Source organism: Scyliorhinus canicula, chromosome 14, assembly GCF_902713615.1.
Source record: "Scyliorhinus canicula chromosome 14, sScyCan1.1, whole genome shotgun sequence".
Lineage (NCBI taxonomy): Eukaryota > Metazoa > Chordata > Chondrichthyes > Carcharhiniformes > Scyliorhinidae > Scyliorhinus > Scyliorhinus canicula.
In genome coordinates, this window is record NC_052159.1 from 18,260,504 (window position 1) to 18,276,682 (window position 16,179).

The window sequence follows — 16,179 nt, forward strand, 5'->3', positions numbered from 1 at the left end:
CAGATCGGAGGTCCGAAGGCTTTGTTTTCATAGAATTTACAGTGCAGAAGGAGGCCATTCGGCCCATCGAGTCTGCACCAGCTCTTGGAAAGAGCACCCTACCCAAGGTCAACACCTCCACCCTATCCCCACAACCCAGTGACCCCATCCAAAACACTGATGGCAATTGTGGACACTAAGGGCAATTTTGGACACTAAGGGTAATTTATCATGGCCAATCCACCTGACCTGCACATCTTTGGACTGTGGGAGGAAACCGGAGCACCCGGAGGAAACCCACGCACACACGGGGAGGATGTGCAGACTCCGCACAGACAGTGACCCACGACGGAATCGAACCTGGGACCCTGGAGCTGTGAAGCCATTGTGCTATCCACAATGCTACCGTGCTTCTCAGTGAGGGGATCATAGGGGCCAGCAACAGTCCCTGGAGAGCGCAGGTGGTGGTCGTGAAGACCGGGGAAAAATTCCGTATGGTTGTCGACTATAGTCAGACCATAAATAGATTTACGCTCCTTGACGCGTATCCCCTCCCCAGGATCGCCCAGTATTGGCTCTTTTCCACGGTGGATCTGAAGTCTGCATACCACCAGCTCCCAATCCGCCTGGAGGACCGCCACTACACGGCATTCGAGGCCGATGGCCGCCTCTTCCATTTCCTCCGGGTCCCCTTCGGTGTCACTAACGGGGTTTTGGTGTTCCAACGAGCAATGGACCGAATGGTGGACCAGTACAGGCTGCGGTCCACATTTCCGTACTTGGGCAATGTCACCATCTGCGGCTATGACCAGCAGGACCACGACGCCAACCTCTACCGTTTTCTCCAGACTGCTCAGAAATTAAACCTCACTTATAACAAGGAGAAATGCGTTTTCCGCACAACCAGACTAGCCATCCTCGGCTATGTCGTGGAAAACGGAGTCCTGGGCCCAGACCCGGACCGCATGCCCCCTCTTAGAACTCCCCCTCCCCCATTGCCCCAAGGCCCTCAAACGGTGCTTGGGTTTCTTTTCCTACTACGCCCAGTGGGTCCCTCAATATGCGGACAAAGCCCGCCCACTCTTTAAGGCCACACTAAGGCACGCCAGGCCTTCAACTGCATCAAGGAGGACATCACCAAGGCGGCCATGCGGGCGGTGGATGAATCCACTCCATTTCAGGTTGAGAGCGATGACTCAGAGGTATCTCTAGCAGCCACCTTAAATCAGGCAGGAAGACCAGTTGCATTTTTCTCCCGTACCCTCTCCGCTTCGGAACTCCGACACTCGGCAGTCGAAAAAGAAGCACAAGCCATTGTGGAGGCTATTCGTCACTGGAGGCACTACCTCGCAGGTAGGAGGTTCACCCTCATCACCGACCAACGATCGGTTGCCTTTATGTTTGACCTCTCGCAAAGGGGCAAAATTAAAAACGATGAAATCCTGCGGTGGAGGATCGAACTCTCACCTATAGCTACGATATTAAGCATCGATCGGGGAAGCTCAACGAGCCCCCAGATGCCCTATCCCGCAGGACATGCGCCAGCGCGCAGATCGACCGCCTGAAAGTCATCCACAACGACCTCTGCCACCCGGGGGTCACCTGGCTCGCCCACTACATCAAAGCCCAAAATCTGCCTTTCTCCACTGAGGAGGTAAAAACCGTCACCAGAGACTGCCTGATCTGTGCGGAGTGCAAACCGCACTTCTATAGACCAGACAGGGCCCACCTGGTCAAGGCTTCTAGGCCCTTTGAACGCCTCGCGATCGATTTCAAAGAGCCACTCCCCTCAACTAACAGGAACGTTTACTTCTTAAACGTCATAGATGAGTTCTCCCGCTTCCCATTTGCTATCCCGTGCCCCCATATGACCTCCCACACAGTCATTAGGACCCTGCATAGCATCTTCACCCTGTTTGGTTTCCCCAGCTACGTGCACAGCAACCGGGGTTCGTCCTTCATGAGCGACGAGCTGCGTCAGTACCTGCTCAACAAGGGCATCGCCTCGAGCAGGACTACCAGCTACAACCCCAGGGGGAATGGGCAGGTGGAGAGGGAGAATGCGACGGTCTGGAAGACCGTCCTACTGACCCTCCGGTCCAGTAATCTCCAAGTCTCCCAATGGCAGGAAGTCCTCCCAGATGCGCTCCATGCTATTAGGTCCCTCTTATGCACAGTGACCAATCAGACCCCTCACGAGAGGCTCTTCATTTTTTCCAGGGGCACTACCACGGGGGTCTCACTCCCGGCATGGCTGAAGACACCGGGCCCTGTACTCCTGAGGAAACATGTCAGGGCACACAAAACCGACCCCCTTGTTGAGAAGGTGCGCCTGCTTCACTCCAACCCCCAGTACGCCTTCGTCCAGTTCCCCGACGGCCGTCAGGACACCGTATCCCTCCGGGACCTTGCACCCACCGGGTCCAGCATCCCCTCTATCACTCCAGATGCACCCCTCACCCTACACCCCATCCTTCCGCCCCCTCGGGCTCCCGAGCTCACTAGCTCGCTGCATCGGTTCCACGCAACCCAGCCGCCCCCTCGGGCTCCCAAGCCCACTGAGCCCACTAGCTCGCTCCACCTGTTCCGCGCGCCCGCACCGGCTAACCCCCAGTGCCCTCATTCCCCAGTCGAACCAGACAGTTATGGAGCTCGGACGAGGTCTTCCCTGGAGTCCGCCATCGTACCCCAACCCACAACACCCGTCCAGCTACCGCAAGAGGCTGCAACCCCGGTGCTCCACAGATCGCAGTGGACAGTCCGACCACCGGACAGACTCAATTTATGAACCACCACCGCCGCTGGACTTGATTTTTTTTGTAGGGGGTGAATGTGGTGAATGTAACTCCGTAATTCACACTGTATTCTGTATACATGAGACCATGCATTTGTAAGCGCAGTCGTGTTGCTCAACCACTAGGGGGAGTAGCACTGGGAATGCTTAGGAGTTTGTACAGGGCTCCACCCTTGGCTCCGTCCATGACTCCTCCCCCTGGACTGCTGTATAAATACCAACAGGCTGGCTCTGTTGTAAGTAGATTAAAACCACTGTTCATATCTTAAAGCACGTGTCTAGTGAATTGATGGTTCCATGATGCATGACCGGCATGATGCCTCTGTCGCCTTCTTCTGTGATGCGTGTCAACCTACGAACCCATGTCCCATCTCTCCAGCCACCCCCCCCCCCCCCCCCCCGCCATGGCACTCACCCACCCTCCGGCAGCGAAGCTGTGTCCCATCCCCTGGGCATTCAGATGTTGCTCCCCATAATTTTCAGGCACATTATCCAGGCCTTGTTCACCTGCCTTGTTTCACTTGAGCGAGAGCGCAACGAGGCCAGAGAATCGCGCCCTTATTAAAATCCTTACTTCCTGCGATAAACCTACCGACTGCTATGTTAATGAAACTGTTCCAAATTACCACTCTGAAAAATATCAATGACATTTTTTAGTGACTGGAAAAATGGTAAACATTTTATTGTGCAGTCTGATTGCAGTTTCATGCAAGATTTTACATTTGCGATGTACCTCGTATATTCTAGCTGAAGGCGTAACCAAGCCAGCGCAGTGTTGACGGCAATTTGTGCCCAATTCCCTAGCTGTACTCAGAAGGGAAACTGCGCCCATGTTTTTAGCGTCCCTCCACTGAATGGATCTGCTGCGCACTTCTGGCATTTCCCTGTTCAAACCCACAAACTGCAGCACCATAATAGGCTCGAATTTAGGTCAAGATCTGGGGCTTCCTCTGGGCTGAGTTTGTTGTCTGTCTGCTGCTGCTTTCTGTTCTGTGGGGAGAACATCACAAACCACAAGACCCAAGCTCAGTTTCACAGCAGAAGAGATTTCTGAAGTTCTGAACATCACGATGCGTCTATTCCACATTTTCTGTCTCTATTCGCAATCAGTGGACCTGCCAGTGACAATTAAAAGAAACGCGGCAATTACATTATGTGTGCGACACAACTGCTTCGAGAAATAGTTAAAAACTCACTTAAGCTCAACCGGACCAGCCACATAAAAACAAGAGTAGGTCAAAGGCTGAAAATCCTACAGCGAATAGCTCACCTCCTGATTCGCTTTGCTGACACCCCGTTCATAACCTTATTCACCGGTGCACAGTGGCAGCAGTGTGTCTACAAGGATGCAGTGCAGCTATTTGCTAATCCTCCCGTGACAGCGTCATTCGAACCCGTGACCTTGACCACCAAGAAGGGCAAGGGCAACAGATGCATGGGGACGCCGCCACCTTTAGGTTCCTTAGGTCCCAAGTCACTCACCAGCCTGACGTGGAACTACAACCGTGATTCCTTCATGGTGATCGGGTGGATAACCTGGAACGCCGTCTCTAACCGTACAGCGGGTGTGCCTACACCATATAGCAGCGGTGGGTAATCGACATCTTCTCAAGCGCCATTAGAGATGGGCCTTAGTGGTGGCCTTCACAGCAATTGTCACGTCCCCCAGATCAAATAAAAATGAACTTAAATAGAAGCTGAAAACGCCGTAAAAACTCAGCAGATTTGGCAGCACCTGTGGAAAGAGAATGAATTCCAATCCGTGGTGTTTTGCTTTTATATAAAAATAAACTTAAAATTGCTCACATATAAACCATCAATGTAGTTCCAATATCAATGGATCTTGAAAGGGGATCAGAATTAATGACCTGACATGGATTATGGGCGCAATCTACCCTAATGGGAACCGAGTCCCGTAAGGCGGGCGATTAGCTGGATATTTCCCGGTGCTCGGAATGGCGGGAAATACCACGCTATTGAATGACCATTCGGATAGTTTCGGGGCCTCTGCCCAAAGCCGTACCGAGTCCCGTTTCCTGCATCGAGGAGCTCCTTTCACCGGAACTCCTCAGTGTGGGATGAGATCGGGACACCATTTTTAAATAGAATCGCAATCTCTCCACCCCCCACCCTCAGCCCCAACTCACCTTGAAGGGTGTCCACGCTGTCTGAGGCTTTGTGCGGGATTCTCCCTTCTGGGGACTACGTCCCCAAGCCGGCAGGAAAACCGGCGCCAACCACTCCGACGTCAACAGCCCCCAAAAGTGCAGAATTCTCCACATTTACTGGGGCGAGCTGGACGCCGGAGGGGTTGGCGCCGCTTCAGCCAGCGCCGAAGGGCCGGCGTGAATTCGCACATACGCAGAACGGCCAGCGTATTTTCACGCATGCGCGCGGGGGGGGTTTCTTCACCCCGTCGGCCCCCGGGTATATGGCAGAGCCCGACAGAGGCCTGGCGCGGAAGAAAGAAGTGTCGCCACGGAACAAGCCCGCCCGCAGATCGGTAGGTCAGGCCACCGTGGGGGCCCCATTCGGGGTCGGATCCCCTCGCGCCCCCCCCCCCCTTCCCCCTGAGGACCACCCCCGCACACTCATCTGCCAGGTCCCGCCTTGCTTGAGGTGAGTAATTCCGTCGGCGGAACTGGCCAAAAATGGACGGCCGCTCGGCCCATCAGGGCCCGGAGAATCGGCGGGGGGGGGGGGCGCTGTCAATGGCCCCCGAACCCCGTGGCGGGAATCCCGCTGCCGCCCAAAAAACAGCGCCGGAGAATACGACAGCTGGCGTCGGGACGGGATTCGCACCTCCCCCCGGGTCATTCTCCGACCTGGCAGTGGGTCGGAGAATCCCGGCCTAGCTGTCTCACTCTAATATGCAGATTAGCTAAAAGGTGACGGGGCGGGATTCACATCAGGCGCATCCCGGCTGGCAGATCTATGTTTACAATTCTTTTACACTGTTTTGGGATGTGGACATCACTGACAAGGATTTATTTTTTTAAATATAAATTTAGAGTACCCAATTCATTTTATCCAATTAAGGGGCAATTTAGCGTGGCGAATCCACCTCCCCTGCACATTTTTGGGTTGTGGGGGTGAAACCCATGCAAACACAGGGAGAATGTGCAAACTCCACACGGACAGTGACCCAGAGCCGGGATCGAACCTGGGACCTCAGCGCCGTTAGGCTGCAGTGCTAACCACTGCGTTACTGTGCTGCCCTCTAACTGACAAGGATATTGCACATCTCTGATTACTCTTGAGAAATTACATACACAGAAACAGACATAGAAACCAGAAGCAGGAAGAGGCCATTCGGCCCTTCGAGCCTGCTCTGCCATTCATTATGACCATAGCTGATCATCAAGTTCAATAACCTGATTCCACCTTCTCCCCCATATCTCTTGATCCGTTTAGCCCCAAGAGCTATATCTAATTCCTTCTTGATATTACACAAAGTTTTGGCTTCAACTACTTTCTGTGATAGCAAATTCCACAGATTCACTACTCTCTGGGTGAAGAAATTTCTCCTCACTTCAGTCCTAAAAGACTTACCCCTTATCTTCAATCTATGACCCCTAGTTCTGGACTCCCCCACCATCAGGAACATTCTTTCTGAATCTACCTTGTCTAATCCTGTTAGCACAGTAAGAAGTCTTACAACACCAGGTTAAAGTCCAACAGGTTTGATTCAAACACGAGCTTTCGGAGCGCAGCTCCTTCCTCAGGTGCATCCTGTTAGAACTTTATAAGTTTCTACGAGATCCCCTCTCACTCTTCTAAACCCCAATGAATATAATCCTAACCGATTTAGTCTCTCCTCATATTGGTGCTGAGCCGTTGTTTTTTTCAACTGTTGCAGTCCCACTGCAGAATAGTCCCACAGTGCTGTCAGTGAGGGAATTGCAGTCATTTGACTCAGTATTAATGGTGAATTAAAGTTCAGCCAGAGTTGTGCAACGTGTAACATAGAATGTGACGCATTCTAACTCGGAAAAAACGGTGTGCCAATTCCATCCAATTCCTTCAATAAATATTCAAAATTGTAAACTGATGTGACATTGGGAAACTGCTTGCGATGCCTCACTGGTTTCAGAGATTGCAGTCAATCAGATGAACAGGAAGTTGCATTAATGACCTCAGCAGCAGGAGACAGACAGAGAGGGACTTGCCTCTGAAATAGCAGCTCTCGCAGAGCACTGCACCGTGATAAACATACACCTGCAGGAGAAAGTACTTGAGGTTTGGACAAAGAAGTATCCACCTTTTCCTTGGAGCCAATCCCGGAAAGGAAAGGGTCAGTTTGCTTCGGTTTTGATTCTAACGGTGAGGCTTTAGTTGGCTATTTTGATTGGCACAAGTAAAAACCTCTCTTACAAACAGACAGAGGTGTGCAGGTTAGGTGGATTGGCCACGGTCAATGTGCGGGGTTACGGGGATACAGCAGGGGAGTGGGTCTCGGCCGAGATAGAACTCTTTCGGGAGTCGATGAAGACACGATGAGCTGAATGACCTCTTTCTGCACGGTTGGAATTCTATTAATTCTACTGATTCTAGAACTCGTTATCCTCAATTTGTTCACTGGCTTAGGTCGGACTTAGATTAATCTAATTTTCGTTTGCAAAGCTGACAAAAATGAACACTTTTAAAAGTTTCTCTTTCACTTCTCTCAGGACTCTGAATGTATGATTACACAGTGCTGGGGGATTGTTACTTCGGTTTTGCACAATAAGAACATAAGATCATAAGAAATAAGAGTAGGAGCAGGCTTAGGCCATTCTGTCCATCAAGCCTACTGCAACATTGGTAAGATCATGGATGATCTGATTGTAGCCTGAACTTCACTCTCCTGCCTGGGACGTTAACCTTTAACTCCCTCGTCAATAAAAAACCTGTCTCACTCAGACGAGACTGTATTCAATGACCCAGCCTCCGCTGCTCTCTATGGGAGAGGATTCCAACAACTTAAGGACACTCCGAGAGACGAACTTCTTTCTGAAATGTGAGTTCCATTAATTTTAAACTGTGTCATCTGGTTTGCGACGCCCGACAGGAAAATGAGTAATAACTGTGTGATCTGACCTTGTTATGCCTGTCTACTGCCTAGAGCAGCTTGGCAGCGAGTGAGTGAGCTGGTTCTATGTTAAGGGGTAAATGATCATCTTAGCAATATTGAACAGGAATTACAGATTATTGTCGATGCAACAATGCCTGATTTGTGCCGATGCCCAGTTTCTTGTGTTGAATTTCTGACTCATGAACATTTTGTCTCCCGATATTATCTCCTCGATGCATTGTTTGGGGTGCTAGCTAATGGTCACTGTCCCTCCTAATGCCCATACCCCGTCTAAGGTACCATTTCTTACATCTGCTCATGAATAGCCAACAAGCTGTCCAGATGGTGGCTAACATAGGGCCAATACAGCTAAGATGTCCTGTACTGTAATAATAATAATCACTTATTGTCACAAGTAGGCTTCAATGGGGTTACTGTGAAAAGTCCCTAGTCGCCACATTCTGGCGCCTGTGTGGGGGGCCGGTATGGGAATTGAATCGTACTGCTGACCTTGTTCTGTGTTACAAGCCAGCTGTTTAGCCCACTGTGCTAAATCAGTACCCATCAATACTGATTCCTCTTTTCTTCTGACTTCACTGAGGCTCCCATTTGAGGTGTCTGTCCACTCATAGGTCTGAACAGAATCAGGAGATTTGATAGATTAGAAAGAGAAATTAATTTACAACGTTCATCACAAACAATAACACAGCTCAGTATTATATTTTGAGTTTAACTGGCAACATCAAAGAATAGTAGAGAATAATTTGAAGGCAATTATAAATGCAGCGCAAATTAAATACAAGTAATACTGTTGGATCTAAAATAAAAACAGAAGAGATGTAGAATATCACGGTAGCACAGTGGTTAGCACTGTTGCTTCTCAACGTCAGGGTCGATTTCTGGCTTGGGTCACTGTCTGTGCGGAGTCTGCATGTTCTCCCCGTGTCTGTGTGGGTTTCCTCTGCGTGCTCCGTTTTACTCCCACGAGCAAGTTACGAAAGATGTGGGTCGGGATTCTCCGACCCCCCCCCCCCCCGCCCCGGGGCCGGGTCGGAGAATCCCCGGGAGGCGGCGCGAATCCCATACCACCAGGGGGGGGTCAGGGGGCACGGTGGCCTGGCCCGAGATCGAGGCCAACCGATCTGCGGGCTGGTCTGTGCCGTGATGGCACTTCTTCCTTCCGCACAGGCCCCTGTAGGGCTCCGGCATGGCCGGCATGGAGAAAACACACCCCTGCGCATGCGCCAGAATATGCCGGGATCACGCCGGCCCTTTGGCGCATGCCCGGACTGCCGCAGTACCTTCGGCTCCGGCTGGTGTGGTGCCAGCCCCTCCGCTGTCCACCTAGCCCCCAAAAGTGCGGAATTGTCAGGGGCTGTTGACGCCGGAATGGTTGGCGTCGGTTTTCCCACCGGTGTGGGGACTTAGTCACGCGCACGGAGAATCCCGCTCCTGCTGTTCGGTGAATTGGACATTTTGAATTCTCCCTCAGTGTACCCGAACAGGCGCCGGAATGTGGCGACTAGGGGCTTTTCACAGTAACTTCATTGCAGTGTTAATATAAGCCTACTTGTGACAATAATAAAGATTATTATTATTAAAGATTATTATTATTATACAAGGACACTTTATAATGAGATCGTGCCATGCCTTCCTCTGACTCAGGCCTCTTGTGGTTCTCCCCCTCCCTTCACCCCATCGTTGACAGGATTCTTTTCAGTTGCCCAGACTTATGCTCTGCAAATCTAACATTTCCAAATTCATCGTGACCAGGGACTGAATGTAAGACCTTCCTTCTCTGTGTGACTCAGTTTCACACTAGATGTTGCATTGGCAAACCAAGGCATCAAGTGGCAATCAGTTTTTCAAAAGTGAAATATGCATCAATTGAAGTAACACTGGATATTTCAATGTGATTCATATTGTTGCGGTGTAAATGTGAAAGAAGTACGTCTTTTGAGGTGGTTCCTGTTTTAAGATGGTCAGAGTTAACATTCTGAAAAATTATAGGCACAAGCAGAATCATCGATAAAGAGTTTGGGAGGGAGCAATATAGAGAGAGATAAGGGATCTGGAACATTGGTGGCGAACAGGGTCTGGTAGGGGGGGTTCCACAAGGTGCAAAACACCAGAGCCTTTTCTGACGAGTGGTCCAGGCTGACTGGCTGACTAGGTTGTCAATTGGGATCCTCTACACGCCAGGTTGACTACTTTTGACACTGTCAGAACAGCGTGTTCCTGCTTGCTTGCTCACCTCGTGTCCTGTTCTGTTTTTGTTGGTCTTTGTGGCAGCAGATGCTTTTTTCACTCTTCAGACCTGACTGAAGTGACATTAAGCTGAAATCCAGAAGTCCCTTCCCAACCTCCTCCCTCAATGGGTGTGGCCTCCCTTTCCCAACCTCATCCCTCAGTGTTGTGGCCCTCCTTTCCTGGCCTCCTCCTTCAGTGGCATCGCCCTTCCTGGGACGCGGTCCTCCTCTGATGGTGTGGCCCTGGTTCCACTATGTCTGCCAATTGTTCACAACCTCATTAAAGGACTTCTCCCAGCTGCTGTGAGGTGCTCTTGCAGTCAATGTTGCTACGCAGGGAATTCCAACACCAAATTTGCATTTGGAGCAATTCACAAACAAAAAGGGCCAGATGCTGGGGGTGGAATTGACTTTTAGAGTGCTACGAGTCCCCTTAAAGTTCAAAAATCAAGTTTAGGGTACACGCACACACTTCTGATGCAAAGTATGGCAGGTGTCATCTTGGTGAGGGATAACCGAGATGATGAGGAGCCTTGAAACAGGAGAAGTCCCAGGATCCACGACTTCCCCTGGATTTGGTTGAGGTTCCTTCATTTCCCCTGCCCCCGCACCCTCCCAATCGTAGTTAGAAATCAGCGTTTGTCTTTAACGCAACACAACATTGCATTGTTGAGAGGGAGTCATTCTGATCAACGGTCTTGATTACTCAGTGTTTGATTCTGAAACAAGTTATTTTTGTCACATTTGAAAACCAAGGTATCCAGGGAGCATGTTGGCTGGTGTTTCGGTGATATGACTTTATTTCTTCGAAAAGAGTTTAAGAAACAGTAAAATTGTGGGGCTGTTTGGCACAGGGCTAAATAGCTGGCTTTTAAAGCAGACCAAGGCAGGCCAGCAGCACGGTTCAATTTCTGTACCAGCCTCCCCGAACAGGCGCCGGAATGTGGCGACTAGGGGCTTTTCACAGTAACATCATTTGAAGCCTCCTTGTGACAATAAGCGATTTTCATTTCATTCCTTTTGAAGGAAATGTTGGCGTTTTACTGAAACCTGTGAAAACCCCAGGTGAACTGATGTTCTAACTGGAAGTTTTGAAGATACTTTAAATATTTGGAAGAGCGAGGCATATTCGAGCTGGAATATTTTTGTTTCCTGGAACAGGGGTTTTTCAAGTTGCTGCTAATTCCTGGAAGAAGTATTTGAATCACTTCCAGTTTTCCTTTCTCTTCCAGTCAGTTTGTGGCACAGCAAAAAACTGAAAGATGCAAACTTTTTCAAATTGTCTTTTATTGAGATGTTTCTTTTAATCCTTTTGGGCTTCTTTTGATAACTTCTTCTCTCTGTTCCTCAAAGTATTCACACTTGTTAACTCTCCATTCCACACACAAGAGACCTTCAGTATGAGATAGTCACCAAGAAATCCAACACGGAATTCAGGGGAAATCTCTGTACCCAAAATGATGTGAGAACATGGAACATCTTGCCACAGGGGGTGATTGAAGCAGATCATAGAATTGTTTCAGCGCAGAAGGTGGCCACTCAGCCCATCGTGTCTGCACCAGCTCTCAGAATGAGCATTTCACATCGTGCCACATTCACGCCTTCTCCCTGTCCCCCTGTACAAATAGTCATTTAATTCCCTTGTGAGTTCCTCAGGTGAACTTGCCTCCACCACACTCCCAGGCAATGCATCTCATCCCCTAACCACGAGCTGTGTGAATACGTTTTTTCTCATATTGGTTTTGCTTTAGAACATAGAACATAGAACAGTACAGCACAGAACAGGCCCTTCGGCCCTCGATGTTGTGCCGAGCAATGATCACCCTACTCAAACCCATGTTTCCACCCTATACCCGTAACCCAACAAACCCCCCCTTAACCTTATTTCTAGGACACTACGGGCAATTTAGCATGGCCAATCCACCTAACCCGCACATCTTTGGACTGTGGTAGGAAACCGGAGCACCCGGAGGAAACCCACGCACACACGGGGAGGACGTGCAGACTCCGCACAGACAGTGACCCAGCCGGGAACCGAACCTGGGACCCTGGAGCTGTGAAGCATTTATGCTAACCACCATGCTACCGTGCTGCCAATTTTCAAACAAAACGTATGCCCTCTCATTCTCAATCCTTCCAGAAGTGGGAACAGTATCTCCCTGTCTACTTGGTCCAGACCCCTTTATTTTTAGAATAATTCTATCACATCTCCTCTCAGCCTTCTTTTCTCCAAGGAAGAGCCCCAACTTCTCCAACCTATAATCAGAACTGAAGTTTCTCTTCCTACCTAAAACTCTTGTGCACTCTCTTCGTATACTTTCTAAAATGTGACACCCAGAATTGTAAGCAATGCTTCAGCTGAGGTCTAACTTGTGTCTTGTACAAGGTCAACATAGCTCCGTACTCTTGTACTCCATGATCGTATTAATAAAGCCTGAAATACTGTATGATTTATTAACTGCCCTCTCAACCAGTACTAACATGTTTAATGACTTAAGTACATCTACACCCAATGCCCTCTGTGCCTGCACACCCTTTAGAATGGTACTCTTTAAGGGCAGCACGGTGGCGCAGTGGGTAGCACTGGGACTACGGCGCTGAGGACCTGGGTTCAAATCCCTGCCCTGGGTCACTGTCCGTGTGGGGTTTGCCCACATGTATGCTTGGGTTTCACCCCCACAACCCAAAGATGTGCTGGTTAGGTGTATTGGCCATGCTACATTGCCCCTTAATTGGGGAAAAATGAAATTGGGCACTCTAAATTAAAAAAAAGAATTGTACTCTTTATTTCATACTGCCTCTCCGTGTTCTTCTGACCAAAACGTATCACCTCACAATTCTCCACATTGAACTTTATCTGTCACCCGTCTGCCCATTCAATTTGCTGCGTGCTTTTGACGTTCTACACTATTTTCCTCACAGTTTACATTGCTTTCCAGTTTTCCATCATCTGCAAATGTTGAAATTGTTCCCTGTACATCAAGGTTTGATCATTAACATGTATCAGGAAAAGCAAGCGCCCCAATACTGACCCCTGACAAGCATCCAACAAATACTCTGTTTCCTGTCACTCAGCCAATTTTGTATCCATGTTGCGTTCAATCGGATAATAAATACTATCGATGCATATGAGGTGAAGCTTGATGAGTATTTGAGGGAGAAGAAAATAGAGAGTTTCAATGGCAGATTTAGACAAGGAAAGATGGGATGAAACTCAAGTGGAGCATAAGCACCGGCGTCGGCTGGTTGGATAAATTATTTAATGCAACAGGAACTCAGTCAAGTCATCCTTCATGTTTGGGCATAGACAGTGATTGTGAAGGACATCATAGCCAAGTCTGATTCTCTTCTTCCACCTACTCCTTCCAACGGGAATCAAACATGTGCCCTGGTGATTAAGTGTCATGTTCAGCAGCTGCGAAACTAGTGGAAATCCTGTGGTCTCCATTTCCAAGAGGCCCATCGTTGTTTCAAGGCAATCCGGCACTTACCTGGACAGCACCCGGCCTCCTCTCGAATTAAGCCCCAATCAAAGCCTAAGTTCCGCCCCAAAGAGCCGCGGGGCAATCAGTGACCAATAGATTTCCAGTACTGGCAGTGCCGCCAAGAGCTGTGGCCACCGGCAGTATTGCGCTCAGGCCTTTCACCAGAGATTGCAGATGAATTCCTAGAGATTCGGTAGTGGGGTTGGATGGGAGAAACCCGGGAGGGGGGCACAGGCAAGGGTGTGAGGGGTGAACCTACAGCCAGGGCAGGGGGCTGCCTTCCATTGTGGACTCACTTCTCTTGATGCCACATCCCTCAATTGGACACAAGTGCCTGAGGAGGAAGGAAACCCCTCATGGGCTGCAAGCAAACTGGACAGAGTTTGCTGCACAGTCTTCCTACATAGTGAATCCCCTACCCGTTGATGGTACAATCCCATTGATGGTGAGGTGAGGCTCTTAATTGGCTCTTCTGTGGTTACTTAAAGGCTTCAATTTGCTTCCAAATGAGAAGACCTCCCTTTGCCCTTCGTGCCCTGAGCTTGACCAGAGTACATTGTTATGACAGCAGGGCCTGCAATCCATGCCCAATCAAATGGACACCTCACCTCACAAATGGCCTCCAGGGGGCATTAAATCCCACTCTTGGAATGGGTTGGAGGACAGTGGGGCCGGAGGGTGTGGGGGTGATTGTGATTCATCTACATCTGTGAAACAGTTGAGTAAAGAGTGGGAGATGTTTCTTTCTGAACTCATGGCTGTTTAGCACTGATGCGCTAACAATTGCACACAGAAACACGAAACGGTACAAAAGAGGCTTTATTACCGTGAGATGTTATTCCCTCAAGTGGAGCTGTAAAATGGCAGTTCAGGAGACCTAATGGATATTTATACTGCTCCTGTGAGCGGAGCTAGCCGGCAGGGGCTTACCGACAAACTATGCAGGGGCTTACCGACAAACCTGTAATAGCAGGTACTATTGTACATCCCCTAATAGAGGCACACACATATATATACAGTGGTATTACCACAGGCACCAAGGTGCCGTGGAGACATAAAGGAAATAAAATCACATCCTGTGCATGTGAGGCTCAAGGATCAGTCATCTGCACACTCTGCTGAATCAAGTTTATATTTCTTACAGTTCTGCTTTTAATTTGTGGATTATGGCTCCTTAAATTGCCTGCCTGGTCAGCATTGGGCTGATAATTTGCACCATATAAATTCCAGGCAATAGAAATCTCCAACAAGAGAAAATCTAGCAATCTCCTCCTGACATTCAATACCTTTACCATCGTGGAATATCGCCCACCATCAGCATCCTGAAGGTTGCCATTGACCAGAAACATAACTGGACCAGCCATATAAATACTCAGTGAAGGTTAGAGGCAGGGAATTCTGTGGTGAGTAACTCACCTCCTGACTTCCCTAAGCCTGTCCAGCATCTATAAGGCACAAGGCCCAACACTGGCGGGGGTTCGGAGAATCCCGCCCCTTGTGTTTGGAACTTTGCGAGTGTAAGATGTGAGGTAGGAGGAGTATTTTAACATCTTGTGTCACCTCCATTTCCTCCCTCCATCCTCCAATTCTCCTGACTATCCAGGCTCTTGAAGCAAGGCTCCACATTCTCACCGTGCTGGGGTACCTTAGACAAATGATCTGGATAATAAGTGTTGAGATGATTACTTTACATGCCATCCGTGGTGGGACAATCTTGATCTTGCTTGGTATCCATGTGTATATAGTCTCCAGCACTGGATTGTGTCCACTCAGTTCACTGTCCTCCGACCCTCTATTAATCTTTGTTTTGATATAAGTTCCCCAATCCAGATTCACGACCATCCGCTTGAACTTGCCTTCTCAGGTGGCCTCTTTACACCCATTGTATCAATCACAGATCATTTCCTTGCATCACTTCTATCCACATTTCCTTCTATCTACTAATTTTATTTCCTTTGTGTTCAGTTCTGGAAAACAATAATACAATTCTCCCTCTAATCACTTACAGGATCCCACCAGCCCAGCCTTAGCCTCCCCATTTACCACAGCATTTCTGCGCTATTTTTCCGCCCAACTGCACCCTCAAATCCTTTTTTAATGCCCCAGTCCCTAATAAAACCATCACTCTCCTTCTCACACTGGTCATTTCCCCAGTAGGGCCTTCATCTCTGCTTTCTTCTGTTCATGAGTGCTGACTTGAACTTATATGGTAAGCAATTTGTTCTCATCACCACATCTGGCCGGATCACAAAAAAGCATTATTGGGTTCTATTCTTATCTGCAAAATTTCTCTCTTGCAAACCGCCTGCGTAAACCCCTTCCCCATATCTCCTCTTCTCTCACCTCCAACAACAAGTGTGAGGAGCTCTTGAACTTTTTTGTCACTAAGATTAAGATCATCCTTGGGCGGCATGGTGCGCAGTGGTTAGCACTGCTGCCGAAGGCGCTGAGGACCCGGGTTTGATCCCGGCCCTGGGTCACTGTCCTTGTGCAGTTTGCACATTCTCCCTGTGTCTGCATGGGTCTCACCCCCACAACCCAAAGATGTGCAGGTTTGGATTGGCCACGTTAAATTGCCCCTTAATTGGAAAAACATAATTGGGTTCTCTAAATTGATAA

The 16,179-nt window shown here is 49.1% G+C and overlaps 1 protein-coding gene across 1 annotated transcript in view; it reads left to right on the forward strand.

Annotated features, from left to right (window-relative positions):
- The first annotated feature begins 6,943 nt into the window (after positions 1-6,943).
- Positions 6,944-16,179, forward strand: part of LOC119977667 (granulocyte-macrophage colony-stimulating factor receptor subunit alpha-like) — a 65,176-nt gene continuing 55,940 nt past the window's right edge. The window contains exon 1 of the mRNA XM_038818843.1: positions 6,944-7,067. The gene's annotated coding sequence lies outside the window, so the exon portion shown is untranslated. The remainder of the gene's footprint in view (positions 7,068-16,179) is intronic.